This window comes from Falco biarmicus, chromosome 6, assembly GCF_023638135.1.
Source record: "Falco biarmicus isolate bFalBia1 chromosome 6, bFalBia1.pri, whole genome shotgun sequence".
Lineage (NCBI taxonomy): Eukaryota > Metazoa > Chordata > Aves > Falconiformes > Falconidae > Falco > Falco biarmicus.
Genome location: NC_079293.1, coordinates 85,806,385 through 85,824,734, shown reverse-complemented (window position 1 = coordinate 85,824,734; position 18,350 = coordinate 85,806,385). Strand labels below are relative to the sequence as shown.

The window sequence follows — 18,350 nt, the reverse complement described above, 5'->3', positions numbered from 1 at the left end:
ATTTGTCATCTTTAGCCCTTCCTTCCAGCTGCATTCTTACTCCCTGGGCTTTGCTTGTTAAGCTTTTCATTTGTGAAAAAAAGTCTTCTCTCAGCAGGTGCTGAATATGGAATTATTCAGTTCAGTGGTTAAAATCTGGCAAATCATAAGGTGGGAGATTAGGATTTTAGCTATCTCTAGGTGGCACTGCCAAGCTTGTGAAATTAGCACGTTAGGGTTTGACTTGGGAGGAAAGGCCACTGGACTTGCTCATTGTTCGTGTTGAACTCGCCTACAGAAATGCTGTGGTGGAGTGTTTCAAACTGCTGAAAACCAAGAGCTGGGTAGATGCCACGAAAGGCTGAGTGAAAACAGAAAGACACTTGAATACATCGTTCTAATAAGAATAAAAAATAATGCGGAGGTGCTTTATACGTACTTTGTATTCATTGAACAGAAGGAAGCGTGTGCATGCTGACCAAACAATTGCTTAAAGCGTTTACTTGGAGCGTATTAGAACGAGTAGCTGTCTGCAAGCAAGACTTTTCACCACCTATTGTCTGATAAAACTAGAAGTAAAGTTCTTGTTATTAAAAATAAATCTTGTTAGTTCCTAGGGACATTTCTGTAAAAAAGGGAAATCCTGCGCATTGAAGGCTTACTATTTTTATGGTGCTGTTTTGGCAGTTGTCCTTGTTTTCGTATTCACTATGAGTGTTAGATGAGTGACCTTACATTCATAGGGCTCTTATTTAATGCAGACATCATCTTATAACTTGTGGCACTTTAATGCCGATACGAACTTAACGGTGCATGCAGAGGTGAGAGGATAGTAAACTTTAAGCAGGAGGCTAAAACCGCAGCTTTGCTTGGGGTTACATATTGCAGGCAGCACAATGCTGAACAGGTACAAGGAAAAAAAAGCCCAAAGTGTAGGAAGACAGCTAATTATAGTAATTGCAGCTGGTTTCAAAGTACTTCTAACAGTTTGTGCATAATGCTTACTTGAAAGCATCAAATGGGCGCTAGTTGTGAAATAGAACACCTGTTTGTTGTTGAGCATGTGTTTATGCAGATGATTTTTGTTGTCAAAGCACCTTGATGTAGAGTAGTCCTGTTTACATTTACATTCTCCCCAAAGGATTAACAGTGTTCTCTCAATAAATTTGCAGTCTATTCTCCTCTCAAAGGCTGCTGTTTGGAGGGTGGTGTGAACGAGGCAACAAGTGCTTGCTAATCACTTGAATATACATAATTAGCGACAGTCTGGTGCACTGGAGTCTTTGTACAACCATAACAATACTGATTGGCAGCAGCAGATAACAATAGTCGTGGCAAGGTGCTATTTGTTGAATATTTGAAGGTGTTTTTCTTTTATATTTGCAGTAGGCATTTTGAGTTAATTATGCCATTATTCTGGAACACTCTTACTATGTTGTGTTAATGTCAGAGTTAAAGATCAGTCATGTGGCCTCTTTTACACAAAGGAACAAGACCTTTAGTAAATCCTTTGCTGCTTTTGAGACTAAGCTGGATTATTTTTTTTCTTCCTTCATAATTTTATGAGACTAAGGTGAATTCCTCCGTCCCCCCCCCTTCCTATTGTTATATAACCTAAGTCAAACTGTAAGGGATGTTTAAAAATGTGAGAGATGAATCTGTGTGATGATAACTCTTCTTGCATTCTGCAGTGATCATTTTTACAACTGGCTCTTATTGGACAGGTTCAGTACTTTAGAAAACAAACACAAAATCGTTGATGATAAAATCTCTGGATAACATAGACTGTAATGTAATAAATACGTCAGAAAATCTCTTTGATGGCTTTTCGTGTTTTTTATGTTCAACCAAAGTGTGTTTTAATATGGAAAATGCTTAACATCAGTTTAACTTAAGGGAAGATACTGGAACAAGTAAACTATTTATGAAGGTCTAGAAAATGAGATGACTCACTGTGGATTTGGCAGCGTTAAAATGTATCAAACTTCAAATTTCCTTCTATTGACAAGGTAGCAATCTTTGTGTACACAGAGAAGCTTCGGATGTCGTGTCTTGGGTTCAGTCAGGCTTCTGATATTCTGCGAACAACATTTTCATAAGGAAACAAGATGAAACAACTGTGAGGTTTGTTTCTAAGAGCAAAACTGTTAGAAAACTGTGCTGAGTAATTATTAAAGGTTTTAACAAAATGGAAGTGAATTTGGAGTAGAATCTTGTTAGGCTGTTTCCTGACTTCTGCCTAGGCAGTACTTCCAGTGATGAGGTGAGTGATGGAGAAGAGAATGGTTATTCATGGTTTGAGGTGTCTCCACAATGGAAGGGGCTGCAGGTGTGCTGGAGGATGGGATTAGCATTTAGAATGGTGTTGGTAGTGTGGAGATTTGGCGTGTGAGGAGCTGGAAGCTGTTCAGGGGGAGCGAGGTCGACCTGCGTTCTAGAATGATCTGCTTTACGAAGAGGTGAATGGATAACGAGTGGCTGGGTAAGTACACTCCAGAAGAAATTGCAGCGGGTACCATGGATCACAAACTGGGTATTAATTATATCTCAGTGCTGTGAAGAGGGCAAACACAGGCATGCATAAACAGTAATAGAGATGCCTCTTTCTGCTCCGTTGAGCAACACGTTGTTAGCTGGACGACTGCCTCCAGTTCCGGGTGCTGCAGTTCCACGAGGCTAAGTACCCAGCAGTGAGAGTGCTCTAGCGATACGGGGAGCGTAACCTGTGAGTATAGGTTGGATGAGTTGCAATTGTTAAGGCTAAATAAGAAAAGACAAGTGATAATATAACCTGTTCTTCGTGCATACAGCAGATAGGAGAAGAAATTATGGTTTTAAATTGTTGTAAGGCTGTTGGCTTACAAGCCAGGAAAACTTCTTTCAAGTAAATGTAACATTAGGAATAGCCTACTGAGTCGCAGCAGTGGCCCATCTAGCCCGGTATTCTATCTGCAGCGATGGCAGAGGAGATGCTATTCAGGGAGAGCTTGCAAGCTTGGCCATTTTCTTGCCTTTTATTCCCCTTGCACTTACCCAGTGTCCAGAACTGTCGTATTAATAAATTAGGTGGCATATCTCTGTGTGATCCTTCTACTATCTATTTGTGGACCTGTTTCTCCAAGTGCCTGAACTATTGTGTATTTGTGTTGTGTATTTGGTGAACAGCAGTACTGCACTTACTGAGTGCCTTTATGGTTTTGTAAACCTCATCCTTCTCCTCTCCAAACTAAAGAGTTCCCATCTTTTCATCCTGTCTTAGAAGAGGTGGTTGCTCCGTCCACTGCATCATGTTGGTTGCCCTTCTGTCTACTTGCTCATAATTCCGCTATGTTCTTCCTGAGGTATGGATGGAGACAAGACTGCACAGGGTAATGAAGATGTGGGCACAGAAGTATCAGAAAAATCATGTCCTTTCTCTTGTTCTCAGTGTCCTTTCTGACATGGCCAACATTTTGTCAGTTTTTTTGCTGTTGTACATGAACTTATGATTTCATAGAGGTGTCAGTGGTGAATCCAGGACTCAACTAAACTATAATTTGTGGTTCTAAGGTAAACATTGTGAGGGATAGTTTAGGTTATTTTTTTCCTAGATACATTACTTCACATTTATGTCTGTGATGTTCATTCGTCATCGCTGCCCACTCAATTTGGTTAGATCCTTCTCTTTTTCCATGCCATACTCATGGCATTTGATTGTCCACTACAGTGTAGTATCATCTGTAAGATTTCTTGGATTACTCTACTGTCCAGGTCATTGATGAAGATGTCATATAGAAATGATGCCAGCATGGATCCCTGAGGGACCTCCTGACTCTTTCTTATGCTGAAAAGTGACCATTAAGCCTTATGTTTTGTTTCCTCTCCCTTACCCACCTTTCAGACTGTATTTCTCCAATCCTGTGGCAACTTAATTCCTTTAATTGTATTCGGGGAGGAACCTTGACAAACACATTTTGCTTACTGGATGCCCTTTGCCCTCATGTTTCTTGCCCCCTTGTGGAACTCCATCAGGTGAGCGAGACAGGCTTTCCCTGCATAGCAGCGGTGATGGCACCTTCCCAACAGACCCATGTCACCTCACGTGCTCTGTGGTCTTACTGTAGACTCTGGCGACTTACCAGTAGCAGAAGTCAGACTCGCAGGTAGTTTCTGGGGTCCTTTCTAGAGTCTCGTTGTTTGTTTGAAGTTGTGTTGGCAATCCACCAGTCTTCTGGGCGCGTGGCCATTTGTAGGGATGGGTTGTACCTCACCGATTTCACACTTCAGTTCCTTCAGCACTCCTGGCTGACTGTCATCCAGTCTTGGTGACTTATTGACATCCAATAATTCCTGCATGTTTACATGAAATCATCTAGCTTTCAGTTGTCTACTCCTGGGAATGGTCTGGGTTTGGGTAGCTTGCCAGTGTGTTTAGCAATAAAGGCCAGGGCAAATAATTCGTAGTGCTTCTCTGCTGTGGCCTTATCCTTGAGTTCCCTTATCCTCGAGTTCCCTTATCTCCAGTTTTCTTTCTGGGCTTTTGTTACCGAGCAGTAAATCCCACTGATTTCTTGTCTTGACTTCCTGGTTTCGCTGATGAGCATCATTTGCAAGAAGCTCTTCAAATTCTTTTCTAGTTCTCTTAATTTTATGTTTACATTGCCTGGACATGTTTTATCATCTTTCCCTTTCTTCCTCATTTGGGCAATCTTTTCATTCTTAATAGTGACCTTTTCCCTGTAATCACCTTTTAACTTTTCCTTTAAACCATCCAGGTGGATTTTGGCATGGAGGAGGGTGAGGAAGGGAGAACTATGTTATTTTCCTTTTGAATTGTGGCCATTGTTTTTTCCTAGCCTTATAGTATTTTCAGTAGTCTTCTGCCCATTTGTAAGGTCTTTTGAGCTGATCCTCCCCCACCCCCCCCTTTTTTTAAACTCTTACCTATATTTTTCTGTTGATGTTGAATATTTGCATATCAGATTTAATTGAGCAGCTTTCTTCTACTCCAGTGCTAAACTCCTGAAGCATTCAGATAGATTCCTGGGAGATGGAGAAATCTTCCACTAGAGAAGCAGTATATTTTAAATAGTAAGTTAATAGTAGTTAAAAGTAATAATAATAGTAGTTTCCATCCTGTTTGTGGATCCAGGGGGATCTGTGGACTGCCTTGGAAGAGTCTACAAAAGGTTACTGAAAAATCCCGGCCAACTTGTCCAGGGCATAGGATGCAGCGCTTCTCTGGGTGTTTAGTACTTCATATTTCTGCTGGAAAATGTTAGGGTTCTGTGAACTGAAAATTTTGAAACTTGTTGTGCTAAATAAAATCTTTAGGTTCTGTAATGCTTAGAATTCTTGAGAGCTCCTAGGCAAGTTCTGTAGAAAATGGTTTTCTTGCGGCCTCTCAAGATGCATAGTAAGAATACAGAGAAGTAAATTTGTGTAGAGAGATGGGAATTATGAGTTCCATTCCAGTTTCTCTTTTAATATTTAATATTAAAATGAATATTTACATCCTGGAGAAATAGTGGAGAAGAAGAATGATAGTGCTTTTAGCACTGGAGAGAATGACTTTAGAAGATGAGATTCTGAGAACCTGTGTGGCTACTGAGGGGTATGGGATTGCCTTGCCAGGAGAAAGAACCTTAATGGGGAAACGTAAAAAGCTCTTTAATGCAGCAGCATAAGGAGTAGTGGAGCTCTGTGACTGAGTTTTGAATCCAGAGGATTCAGAACTAAGATAAAGATTGAAAAATACTAAGGAGAGCATCTTGCTACTCTCAAAAAAAGACAGAGTGCATTTTGGAAGATAAGCACTAAAAAAAACCATTTATTTATTTATTTATGTTTTGCCACTGTAACGGTGGGAAGTTCTGTGACCTCCTTGAAGAGTTCATCCTGAAATGATGAGATGTTCCTTTTTGTCTTAAAATATATGATACCATGAATAAAAATCACACAATGTCCTATATAGATTTGCACAATAGATACTCAGATTAGCAGTGAAATGTAAACTTGATAATTTGTCTGAGGCTTGCTCAGAGTGTTATTCAAACGAAAGAGTGAAAATCCAGTTGCTCTTTGCTGAGGACCCCGCTGACGTGTCATTTGAGAAGCACTGTATCTATATTAAAAGATAAAATTACTGTAGTTCCTATTGTGTTTCATAGTCTTTCTTAGCTGGGTACTGCAGTTGCCACCACTTTGGCACTTTCATCCTCAGTGTCACGGACAGTTAGAGCTCTCTTACTGCCTGTGGAGTGTCCACATGCTTCCTTTGCTGTGTGTGTTTTTCTCATTATACTTGGTTAAGCCCATTAGTCCTTTAAACTTTTTGATGTGAAGGTACTGATTCGTGGTAATCAAGTAATTTCTTAATATTGTTTTGACATGCTAAGTAAATGGAGTTGTTTCAAGACACCGTCAAGGCACTTTCTTTAGTGCCTGGAGGGTTGCTGGGTCAAGAATATAAATGTTGTATTTGTGGTGGCACAAATACAGACTTGGAGAGTGAGGGAGCTGAAAGTACTGTGTAAGTCACTGGTAATTTTCCTCCTTAAGTGAAGGCAGGCGTGTTGTCATTGCTGCAATTTCACCTAAGGAGCAAATGTGCGTGAAGGATGCGACGGGGCAGCGTGACCATCCTTCTACAAACGAGGAGCTGTGTGTTGTCTGCTTGGCGCTTGTACAGTCAACAATAGATACACGTACAGCCCTCCCACTTGGTACTCGCAGAGCCAGATCCTTTAAACAGATGCCCAGTGTGTCGGGGAGAAGGGGGAGTTTGGAAAACAGTAGCGAGAGGATGTTTTTATACCTCATCAGATCTAATGGTGTGCTGCTAATGAAGGAGGAGATTCAGCTAGACCCTGCCTGGAATATAGCCCCCCTAGCCACCTTGTGATGGATTTAGCAAGACTACGACTTGTCAGCTGATGGGGTCACGCATCTGATCTTGCAGGAGACTGTCCTATTCCTGCCCTTCTCTATCCCCCACCTCTCCCATCTATTTATTTATTTATTTTTCTATTCATTTATTTATTTATTATTTATCCCTATTGGACTAGTGAGCTGCAGAAGTGGCAGATGAGACAAGGAAGACCACTGGACTGCAGGACTGGAAGGAGCAGGAGGCAGGGTTTCTCCTCAGCTGGCTCAGCTGGGGTGTTATGAAAAATTGCACCTGGAGTTCTCTGAGGGGTTTTGTTAGAAACAGCGGAGTCTGAAAACAGACTTATTTTGGGAGAAGGAGAAACCTGTAGAGGGCTAGAGTGTTTCTGTAGCTACTGATCATTTCTCCCTTGACCTCACCTTATTCTGCCCCATAGGTAGATAAAAAAGTACATTAGAGAGTGGCCAGACCTCCGGGAAATGTTCCTCCCCTTCATCATCTCGGATTGTCTGAAGAGGGGTTGCTGTCTGTAACCAGTAATCACGTCACTGAAGTTCAGTCCTTCCCTCGCAAACGGTGATCTGGTGTTACGAGACCAAGCTGAAACTAAAGAGTCCTGGTAAAAGAATTAACAGAATTAAACTGTAGACATCCAGAGGAAAAGCTTTTGTTCAAACCCTTTTGGCTGTGCTGCTGATGCTTGCTGCTCTTATGGGTGCACTCAGTAAACAACGTTATGGAAGGCTCTTAGAGGAGGCGAAAAATTTCTGTCCCTTCTCCCTGATGGGGAACTCGGATTCCCTGGGGAATGTCAGCATGGAAAAATGCATCAGCGGCATAACGGGCACTCATCTGCAGCACGACCCCCAGAAGACAAAGCAGCGTTTTACCTCTCGGGATTAACAAACATGTGTCAGCCTTAGTACTGCTGTTTGGTAGTCAGGTGATAGACTGCCCATATGTCCTCGTACCTCATTCTGGCATGAGATCTTTTTCTTTTTTTTTTTCTTTTTTCTTTTTTCTTTTCCTTTTCCTCTTTGGAGTTTGAAATAAAAGGATAGCTTTATTCCATTGTCATTTCTTCCAGTTTTTATGTCACAGATAGACAATTTTAAAGGATGTTTTAAGAAGTTCTGTACCCGAGTTTATTTTTCTTACTCTAAGTTTTTATTGGAAAGGCTTCTTTGTTTGGTTATCTGTGCTGGAGACACACAGAAATGTTTCAGAACGCAGATGACTTTCATCAAATGAAACTTAAGTATATAAATAGTTATGCTATAAATGCTCTAAATAGGAAGATGCATGTTTAAGAGTTCTTCAGGCACCTACACAGCGCCAGTCCCTTCCTGTAGCACAGCATGGTCCTTTTGGCGGTGCCAAACTGCACAGGGGAAGAAAAGAGGGAAGGAAAAGGTTTTTTTCAGCCACTTACAACTTGACCAAGTGTCCCCATCTCTGTCTCTGGGATTTGGACCAGTGATGGGAGGAGGGTTTCTTGACATAAGAAGAATAATTGTTTAGTTGTTAGTGTTTTGCAGTGGGGAGAAATCGAAGATAATCTGTGGCTTCAGAGTATCAGGAAGATGAAAGATTTAATTTAAAAAAACCTGCAAGCCTGGAGAAATTGTGTTTTCTGTCTTGGAGTACTTTAGGACTGGCATTTTAGTACTCTGAGGCAGTAATTTGTAGTTCACTTTAAGCAAATCAGAAAATGGGAGTGTTACATCAGTGTTACGCAAACATCATTATTAAAAGCTGATGGAAGCATAACCTACGGATTTCCCTTCACTCTTACATGTGTTTCTATATCCATTGCAGATCAGGCCCTTATATTTCAGTTATTTAGATTTTTACCTGATTTATGATTTTTAACGAGAGTTGCAACTGTGATTCTTAAGGAATTCTGTAATTCATTAAAATAAAAACAAAAGACACAACTACCTCTTCACAAACGTTTTGATTAAAATGGACATTTCTGAACCTTCTACAGACAATACCCGCTCAGATGTGACAGCATTTGTGACATCACCAGTACAGACTTTCACAAGGATTTTGAAGTCAGTGTTGTAAGTCAGTTTCCATTTTGTTTTTATTAATTAGAAAATTGTGCTGTTTACTTTCTAGAGGAAAAACCATCCACTAAAACCGTATCAAATTTGTTTAGTTCAAAAATAATGCAAATAGATACTTTTTTAAAATTATGGTTTCATTATTGGTGGCTATTATTTTGGTGTCACAAATGTTAAATATTTGTTGCCAGTTAATTACTGTGTGTATAATCAGAAAATCAGAAAGGCCAGATGTAGGAGGAGATTATCAGTGTTTTCTCTTGTATGAAATTTAACTTCTGCATTGAATAAAATAATTGAAGGGTTTGCTGAAATCTATTTAAGGTCATCCTATAAGTTACTAGACTGCCTTTTGCATCAAACTATTTTGGAGGCTAAGCCATTAAAAACTTTTCAGAAATTCAGATGAGGGAAAAAAAAAAACCATACTCAATGCAGAGAAACCACAAAATGTGTGCCTGGTCGTGGAAAAATGGTAGCAAACCTCATCCTGAGATTGCCTAGGTAAATCTGTATGTCTTATCCAGGTCAGTCATCTTTCAGTTCCATCTTGTGGCTGAAATTTTGGGGTTCATAATTTATAGCTCTGTTCTAGAAGTTTCTAATGTGACTGAAAATGAGGCAGAAATTTTGTGCTAGTAAAATTGCAGTTGAGGATTTTGCATTTCTTCTTATCAGTCAAGCTTTCTCTTAATTCAGAGGACTGGAAAAACTTGAAGCAAAAGAATTTTTAACACCTCACTTGAATGTTTATTGCAATTGTAATATAATAAAATCATGCAAGATAAAATACTGTCAAATATGTATATTAAAATTTAACTGTGTTTTGATTCTTATGTGAGTGTTAGGAGCAGTTTTACTCATTTTAAGGCAGTGAAATATTTTAGAAATACTTTGAATCCTGAGGTTAAAAACTTGAGAGATTTTTTTTTTTTTGGCATCTATTACTTTAATTATAGCCTGCTAATTTAAGAGAATACTGGCCAAATTGTTCTGATCTTCTTGGCACTGTTTCTAGTATTGGAATATCACATGGTTAATTCAAAATATCAATTTATAGTGGGACCTCCATGTTGCTAAGATTTTGTTAATATCGTTAAATTGTAATAACTACTTCACAAATACCTGTCAAAGGGTTGTATTTCTATTTTTTCAAATTTTTTCAACTCCCAAATTTTAAGTGATTTTTCAATTATTTGCCAGAGTACAGAGATTTGTACATGTTCCTTGTAGTTTACCTAATTTTTAATCTGTAATTTCTGGGTACGTGTGTAAAGAAAATGTCAGAACATGTTTTGACACATATGTCGGAATAGACTTTGCTGGTATACATGTGAAATTGCATTAGGGAAATTCTTGGTTTAATACTGTGGCAGAACTATTGTGGCATTGTTGCTTAGGGATGCAGTTGGTTTTCAAAATTTGTTTCACTTCAACCTGATTTTCTAGCTGAACTGGAAAACCAGAGTTGCAGTCCCAAGGTGGACCAGCACTCCGATGAATCAGTAGTTAATCTTGCAAATAAGTTCATGCTGATGCCCCTTATCCCTTGCATCCTTCTTGCCCCCAGCTAGTTCCCTGCCCCTCCTTTGTGCCGATACTAGCGGCACGGTGAGCTGTAACTGTTTTGATCTGGTCAAAACCTATTTTCTTGGGTTTTGAATTCAATCGTTTTGATGTGTGAGTGCCAGGCTGATGTAGCGGAGCAGGACATGGGATGCCCCGCACACTTCCTTCACAAGTGTTCCTTGTATTTCCAATATTCCCGACTGCACTGTGCTGGTAGTAGATTATATTTAAGGTGAACCAAGGTGGCCAAGGGCTGGGACATGAATTCACCGTCAATACTCTCAGGTTAGTATGAGATTTGTGCTAACACAGAATTGCGTGGCAATTAAAGGAGGAGCCTGCCTATGCGGAATGTTTATTCCCATTTCCTGAATATAAGATTCTGATTTATTTAAGAAAAAGTGCTCACACGAATCTGGAGATGCTCCACAGCATTCAGGGTGCTGGTAGGTGTTGGGTGCTGAATTGGTGGGAGCGCGGCTGGCATTGCCATGGTGCAAACTGCTGGTTCCGTGGTGACATTACAGAATCCACCTAGAGTTGGAGACGCTGAATGCTTGAAAATCTGGTTCTGAACTCTTCTGATAATGTGTTCCTGTGAGATGACTGATATTCTGCTGTTGGCCATTTGTGGTGTTAAATCCTTTTGTCATAGTCCTTCCTTTGAAACTGAAACCTAATCCAGGCTTTCTGTTCTCACTCTGCTTCTCTCCAACTGTTTGTTTCCGGTTTTTTTCCTTTTTTTTTTTTTTTTTTTTTTATTGGTGTGTGTTTTGTCTCTGAAGCCCTTTGGTTCTCTAGTAGGTTTTGTTTTTTTTTTTCTTCTTTTAATATAGTTAGCAAAACGGTATTTTATTTGTTTATCATGGAATAACAATATTTTCAGTGTTCCTACAATTGTGTAACTTTACACATGATAATATTTTTCTTTCTTTCTTCTCAGTACTAAATACTTAAGCAAATACTTCATTAATTATTCTTGAGTGGTTAATTTTAAACTAAACACAGTATATTGAGTATTTCAGGTTATTCCTGTAACTGTTTATTAATTCAAGTAATTCTTCACTGTATTTCATCTCGTGTTGCTCAGCTCACTGGTGTAGCTTTGCCAGTCTGAAATTCTTCACATTCTTAATAAACTTCAGGAGTTTTACCGTCTTGCTGTATATTCAGTAGTGATCCCAGATCACTCTTGTTTATATTCACTAAAAAGTTCCTACCAGAGAACTGTAGAGAATCACGGATGGAAATTTGACTGTGTAACCCTATTTTATCTCTTCCTTTTACCCCGTTTCCCATTTCTGTTCTGTTCCACCACACAGCTTTTTTCATCCACACAACTACTGTTTCCTTAAACTTATTAAAAGCTTTATAAAGGTTGAAATAAATTGTGTCAGTCAGTGTTGATCCATTTTATTTTCTTGACATTCTTAAAGAAATCCCATATGTATGATGGGCATGATTTTCCTCCTCAAAGGCAGTCCTGCCTTGTTTATCTTATGTCAGTTTGTGTTATTTAAGTGTACGAATAAAAGCAGAATTACAGACAGTTTTCTCTGGTTACCATCCAGCAAAATGACTCAAAATTTCCAATATATTTTTTTTCATTTTAATATTTCTGGGTTCTTCTTCAGGGTGGTGGGCTGTAATTCTCCGTTTGTAATCCTTCAGTTGAACTGTCACTATTGAAGCGTAGCTGGTTTTTGCCAGTCGTTTTCACCTTACTTATAATTTCTTAGTAATTGTGAATGTATTCTGGTTCTGGGACCCCTTAGTACCCAGCACTCTGCTCCAGCACCTCCTTTTTGATCCAGAGACACTGGAAGTGTTTGTCTCTTACCTGAAGCAGATTTCTGTTGTCTCCGGAGGTGATGATGGATACAAAGAAACCGTTCTGATTCTTTGCAAATACCATTATGCTCAGTTGCAGACTGTAATTTTTCACCAAATTTTCATCTTTTATTTTGCTTGAGCTTTTTATTTCCCTTGCTTGGAAGCTGACTACATCTTACTTTCTGTAAGCAGTACTTCCAAGATGTATTAATTTTGCCGTTTAACTCAGTGTTTCCTTTCAAAGAAGCCCACCCTTTCCCAGCTCCACCCAACGGGTTCCTTATCTTCTGTGACTCCAGGACAGTTTGGGGGCCTGAACAGGATGAAAAGCTGGAAGTGTGTGGTAAAGAGCAAGCAGAGACCCTGAGAGTTGGATGGTGTGCTTTCCAAGTTTTGAAGGTCCTTATGAATGAAGTGTTTGGATTGCCAACAAAAATACTGCAAAATAGGAGCCAGGAAGAAAATGGGGGTGGCGGTGGGGGAGTGGATTTTTGAAGTCTTTGTCTCCCTCCGGTGCCCCGTGCTGAAGTTCAGTTTCACCTTTAAGTTTATGGGGCAATTCCTTTCCCAAGTACGGTGGAACTGAAATATTTTGTGGTTACTGTTAAATGGTTCTTGAATTAATTCCTCTATACTGCGCGGATGAAAAGGAAAATAACTCCCGCTCACGCGTTTTAGAGCCAACGGTATCAAGGAGTATTAGTGTCAATAAATTATTTCTCTGAACTTTATTATGTGTGATGCTTAGCCAGTTTGAGAGAAATAAAAAAAATCCTTGAAGTGGACACTATTTAAATTTGGGGGCATGGGATTTTCTGCAATTAACTAGATTGCTATGGTAGGCCAATATATTAAGCTCAGGCAGTTTTGCTGCTAATTACACACAACTTCTCTGGAGTATCGGATATTCAGATCCATTTTATGAATATGGTAGAGAGAATAACAACTGTAAAACAAAGCACTGTGCATGTAAGTGACTGTTAGCGTGTATTTCAGAAGGGATAAATGCTCACCATATGGTACAATTACTGTGTCCAAGTTTTCAAATTAGCTTCTCTCATCCTCCTTATTACTGTCTTTAAAAAGAGAGGAAAAAAACCCAACATGATTTATCTACTCTGCAGCAGAACTCTTGACGCAAAACAGCAGCCCAGTTCTGTCCAGTTTTTTTTTCCTAGCATAATAGAGGCTGTCGGACTTTTTTATACTAATTACTGTGTGAGCCTCAGATGAACCCCCTTCAATTCACAGGGCTTTGTTAAGGGAGGAGCTGTCAATGTGTCTGCCCGTTTGCAGCTGTGCTGTGGCTTTAGCTTGCTTAACATTATGCTGCTTTTTAGACTTGACAGAAGGGATTTTTTTTTTTTTTTTTTTTTTTTTTTTATTAAGGCAAAGCAGCCTTGTAGCGAAATGGTTTAAGCAGCTGCATTGTGGGGAAGCACAAAGAAGTTATTATTGTGTCTGTTTAGGGGGGTCGGATGGAGGGGGGAGATATTCGGCTGCTGTTGATGCCGATTGTTGACTTGCCATCTGCCAGATAGGGAGAAGAAAAAAATGACAGCTCCAGCAGGGTGTTCAAGAGGTTGTTTGGAGAGACGCATAAACATGTGCAGATGTCGAACTGAATAATGGCAAGAACTTGAGACGGTTTATGATGCTGCTGTTGTGTGTGCATATACAGAATGAATGTATGTGGAGATTTGGTTAGGAGGAGGGTACATATTAATTATCATTGTCCCCCACCGCCTCCTTTACTTCTGTTAATTAGTTCAGGAGTTTAATATCTTCCCTCCCTCCGTTGTTTATTCCTAAAAAGAGCCTTTTCTTGTAGGGAAGAAAACTTTTGATTTCTCCATGTGGTGGGGTTAAAAAGACCCAACAACTTAATAAATTTGGTACTTGTGGAAGTAGAAAGACTAATGCAGTTATTTCAGCCTCAGACATTTGGCAGACAGGTGCTATACAAGTTCTTACATAGCTTTGTCTGTCTACCTCAAGACTGATATGTTGCATACCCCTACTATTGCATCCTGAGCTTTTCTTATGCAGAAAGTGCTGATCGGTGAATGTCGAGTATTATATAGTAGACAAGTAAATGCTAGGGGTTAGAATGAGATTAGCAACTAATTTTCTCTTTCACTTGATCTTATTTTCAGTTCTTTCTCCAAAGGCAAGGAGCTGGTCAGGCATAACTTACATTTTCCTGTTTGACAGTTGCACATAAAATAAATTTGGATCACTCTATAGGAATACAATTTTCTTTCTTCCATGAAAATCCTTTCTTATTTCTTGTTTGGTGATTTCTGCTGCTGCTGAGTTTCCAGCATCTTCCACGTAACATGGAAGAAATGTGAAAAAGGATACAAGCATGGAGGGTTATTAAGTTAGCCCAGAAAGGCTAAACGAGAGCATTATCTTATCCAGGTGATCTCTTACTTCAAAGATAAAAGTGGAAACGTTAAAATAATTAATTTTCTTCTCTAATATTATGTGACATTCAGCAGCTTGATATCTGTATTGAACTGAAAAATGGAAAATGAAACGGTGGTTGAGGTGCACTGTAGCTGTGGACTACAGACATGTCTTTCAGTTAAGTATATATTGGGTTTTTTTGGTCAGTGACCGCATGACTTTAATCTTAACCTGAAGGAACCGAACCACCCCTTCCCACCAAGCCCTCACCGAAAGTGAAGGAACCCCTTTTTATTGTGTTTTCCATCTTAGGTCTTGAAAGCATCAGGTCTGTAGGTCATCGGTAACAATAACTACTGATGGGAGCATTTCATGTCCCCTTGTACATCACTGTGGCAGTGGAAGAAGTCAGTTTTGTATTATGTCAACTTAATGTTAACTGAAAATTCAGACGAGGCTGCCTCCTACCCAAGTACCGATTTCTGCGTCTGAGCCTTGACAGAGGTCAACAGCCCTGCAAATGGAGAATTGCTTTTTGCCTGGTAGTTGGGTTGTCGGTTCTTCTCCCCGGAACGGTGCCATTTTCTGTGTTCTGCCATTGCTGGTGTGAAGCCCAAGGTGCTCTGGGTAGTGCTGCATTGCTGCTTGTCGCGAAGCATTTCATGCAACCAGAGAGTTCTCCTGATGTGTACAGCGGCAGTGGAGCTGTTCTTCCAGTGCAGGTGGTTTTGAGGAATGCTTCTGCATTTCTGTGTCGCAGACTGATCCTGTGCAGATGATGTGGGCTAAATGATAAAGCAAAAAGGTTGACTGTAGCAATGCGCTTGAGGAAGAAATGTAGATGAACGATGCTGGTGCTAGCTTTTTGGCACCTGGCAACGTCTGAGGCTAGGAGCACACCTAGTGACAAGGAGAAAGTCGAGAGGAGCTATTTTAAAATTCTTGCAATGTGCCAGCTTTAAAAGTGAGACAGTTTGCTTTGTGAAAACATGCTACCAAGTATACCAGTTTTAAGAGGGGAAAGTCACATAATTTTTGACAACACATTAATCTGTCAAAGAAACCCAGCTGAATGGTAATGCTATTGTCAAACTTCTCATACCCTTTTGCAAACAATGGAAAGTTGGAGATTTCTTGTGTAAACTGGAGTTGGCTGTTTTACAAAATGTAGAGAATATTAGGAAGATGTTGAATTCAACTTAGCTACATGGAAAAACCATTTACATGTTAATTGTCTGACAGTATATACATTTGTACCAAGTATGTGTATTTAAATCATTGCTGCTGTAGCCAACTGTCTTATTCAGTGTAATTTATAGATGAATATTTGTATACTTATCCTACTTTCAAAATATTGTCAAAATCTGAAAAAGATCCTTTGGTCTACTAGCAAAAACAGAAGAAAGTATTTTTTTCTGTTATATGAAGTACCACTTGATGCTGATAGTCCTCTATACAAAATTTATAAATATTTAGAAGTACTGAGAACATGAAGGTTTTTAGCTGTAAAAAAAAAAAAAAGCGAGACAATATTCTAAAATGCGGGTTTTTTTCCTTTTGTATTTACCACAGATACATCTCAACATTATTAAAAACTACAAAACTGCTTTGAGAAGCAGCTAAATAGTGTAGCATTTTGGGCTTTGATCCTATAAAACCTTATGCAAGAGAGAAATGTAGAAAATGTGAGCAGTGTCTCTAAATGTTGCCAGGATATAGACCTTGGTTTTCCATTCCTGAACAGCAGGCATATTTAGAAAATATTGATCTCCTTTGTTGTTCAGGGATGCTGATGCAATACAAGACTGTAATTCTAGCCAGCATGTACTAATATCAACTTCTGTTTAATTTATTTATTGTTCTAATTCTTATCCTTCAAGAATGAAGGGGAAGTGAGAGTGATGTTGAAACTGGCAAGTTTTTCTTCCTGTTGGCTCAAAATGGACACGGTAAAGGTCAATTCTCAATTTGTCAGGATGTCAGCTAACCCAGTATTTCTTGTACGATTTTTTAAAAGGACAAGATTTTGTGCATATGAAAATTAAGTATGTACTGTAAACGTTTATTTTCCATGAAATGCCAAAAGACATCAGTAATTTTGTGTGGATATTCTGGCTGCCCAGTTTGAATACTGCATTTGTGTTTGAATAGTGGTATCTCTCTCTGTTCCTATTTTCCTCTAGATCTTTTTTGGGGGGGATATTTTAGAGAAAATATTATTAATGCGGCAGGAAAGGGTTGAATAAGCAGCAGGAGCTGAAGTACTGTTGCGTTTATACAAGATAACATGGTGACTCACTGTAGTCGTGATGGAAAAGGGTGGCTGGTGATTTGAACCCCAGTGAACCTCTAGCTGGAAACACACCTGTAGGTTGCATTCAGAACCTGGGGGGAAGGAAACCCCACGGTCAGGACAGGGAAAAACTTTCCCTGGAGGAGACTGGTCCTCCCTGTTTTTTCAGCTGCAGAGGTGCATGCTGCGAGGATGGAAAGCCGCTCTCCGGCTTCGACCTGCCTGGTGGCTGCACCTCTCCCTTGGGAGTGCTGTTTTCCCAGTAGGAGTCCTTGTCTTTGACGCCCTACTACTGCTTCAGGAAGAAAAGATGCTACCCTTTGCCTGCTCTTCAGCACATCTAGGCTGGCATGGAAGAGCGGGGGTTGTCCCTGCTGTCCTCTTCCACTGCTCAGCTGAGGAACTTCCAGAGCTCCTTCCCGAGGCTGCTTGCTGTCATCTGCAAAATCATGACATCTGTGTGGTTTTCATTGGTTTCTGGCCACACAGCTGTGAAGAGCTCGACGTAAATTGACTGGTCTTTACACCTGCACTGGATTGTTGCGGTGTCACGGACAGTGAAAGGTGCTGGAACTTTCACACCTTAATTCCTCAGTTTGCAGGAAACTTAATGGAAGCTTCGCTGCGGTAGAAGTTGATGCCCGCATGTAACACAAAAGGTTCCCCATTTCCCCGTTGTGACTGGAAAAATTAATTTGTCTGAAGTAAGTGCAGATGTGCCCAAAATGTCATTTAGCATTACTGGGAACTGTGGGAAAACAGTTAGTATAAATAAATAATTGCTGTCTCACAGTATAAAAGGCAGAATCAGAAAGCGTTAGTTCCAAATTCTGCTTTTCTTCAAGCTGCTGGCAAATACTTGGGAGGGGATATATGATAAAAATAGCTTTTAAAATGCTAAGGCATGTTAGGAAAAATCCCATTTTTATTTAATTCTTTGGTATACAGTAAGGTTTTGTCTGATCTTTTGCATGATGTACAGTTACACATTTACATTAGACTGAAGGACAGAGGAATTGTGAGGACAGGTGTAGTTTTTGGGTTTTTTTTAATCATGTAGTTTTTACAGTACCTTTGAACTCTATTGCAAATTTGTTATCATGAAATCAGAAGTAAATATTTAACACAAGCGCTTTACATTTACTAGTGTCTACTGACTTAATCAAATAGTCTGCTGATGCTTCTAATCGTGCGTTAGGTAACACTGCCCTCAGAGGGCCAAGGTAAGTAAATTCAATCTCAAAAACCACTGGCATTACTTCTGATATTTTACTTGACCTGACATTAATTACAGTTGTTTCTCACCAAAAAAAATTGCGTATGG

At 39.6% G+C, this 18,350-nt stretch overlaps 1 protein-coding gene across 4 annotated transcripts in view; it reads left to right on the top strand.

Moving 5' to 3' along the window:
- The window catches only part of AKT3 (AKT serine/threonine kinase 3), a 162,077-nt gene that overhangs the window by 61,556 nt on the left and 82,171 nt on the right, over positions 1 to 18,350 (top strand). Inside the window, exon 2 of one of the 4 annotated variants that reach the window (XM_056344205.1) lies at positions 8,841 to 8,916. The exons of 2 other annotated variants lie outside the window; for them this stretch is intronic. The gene's annotated coding sequence lies outside the window, so the exon portion shown is untranslated. Of the gene's footprint in view, positions 1 to 8,840; positions 8,917 to 18,230; positions 18,250 to 18,350 lie in introns of those variants that run through there. One more of the 4 variants, XM_056344206.1, reaches the window with a different exon arrangement.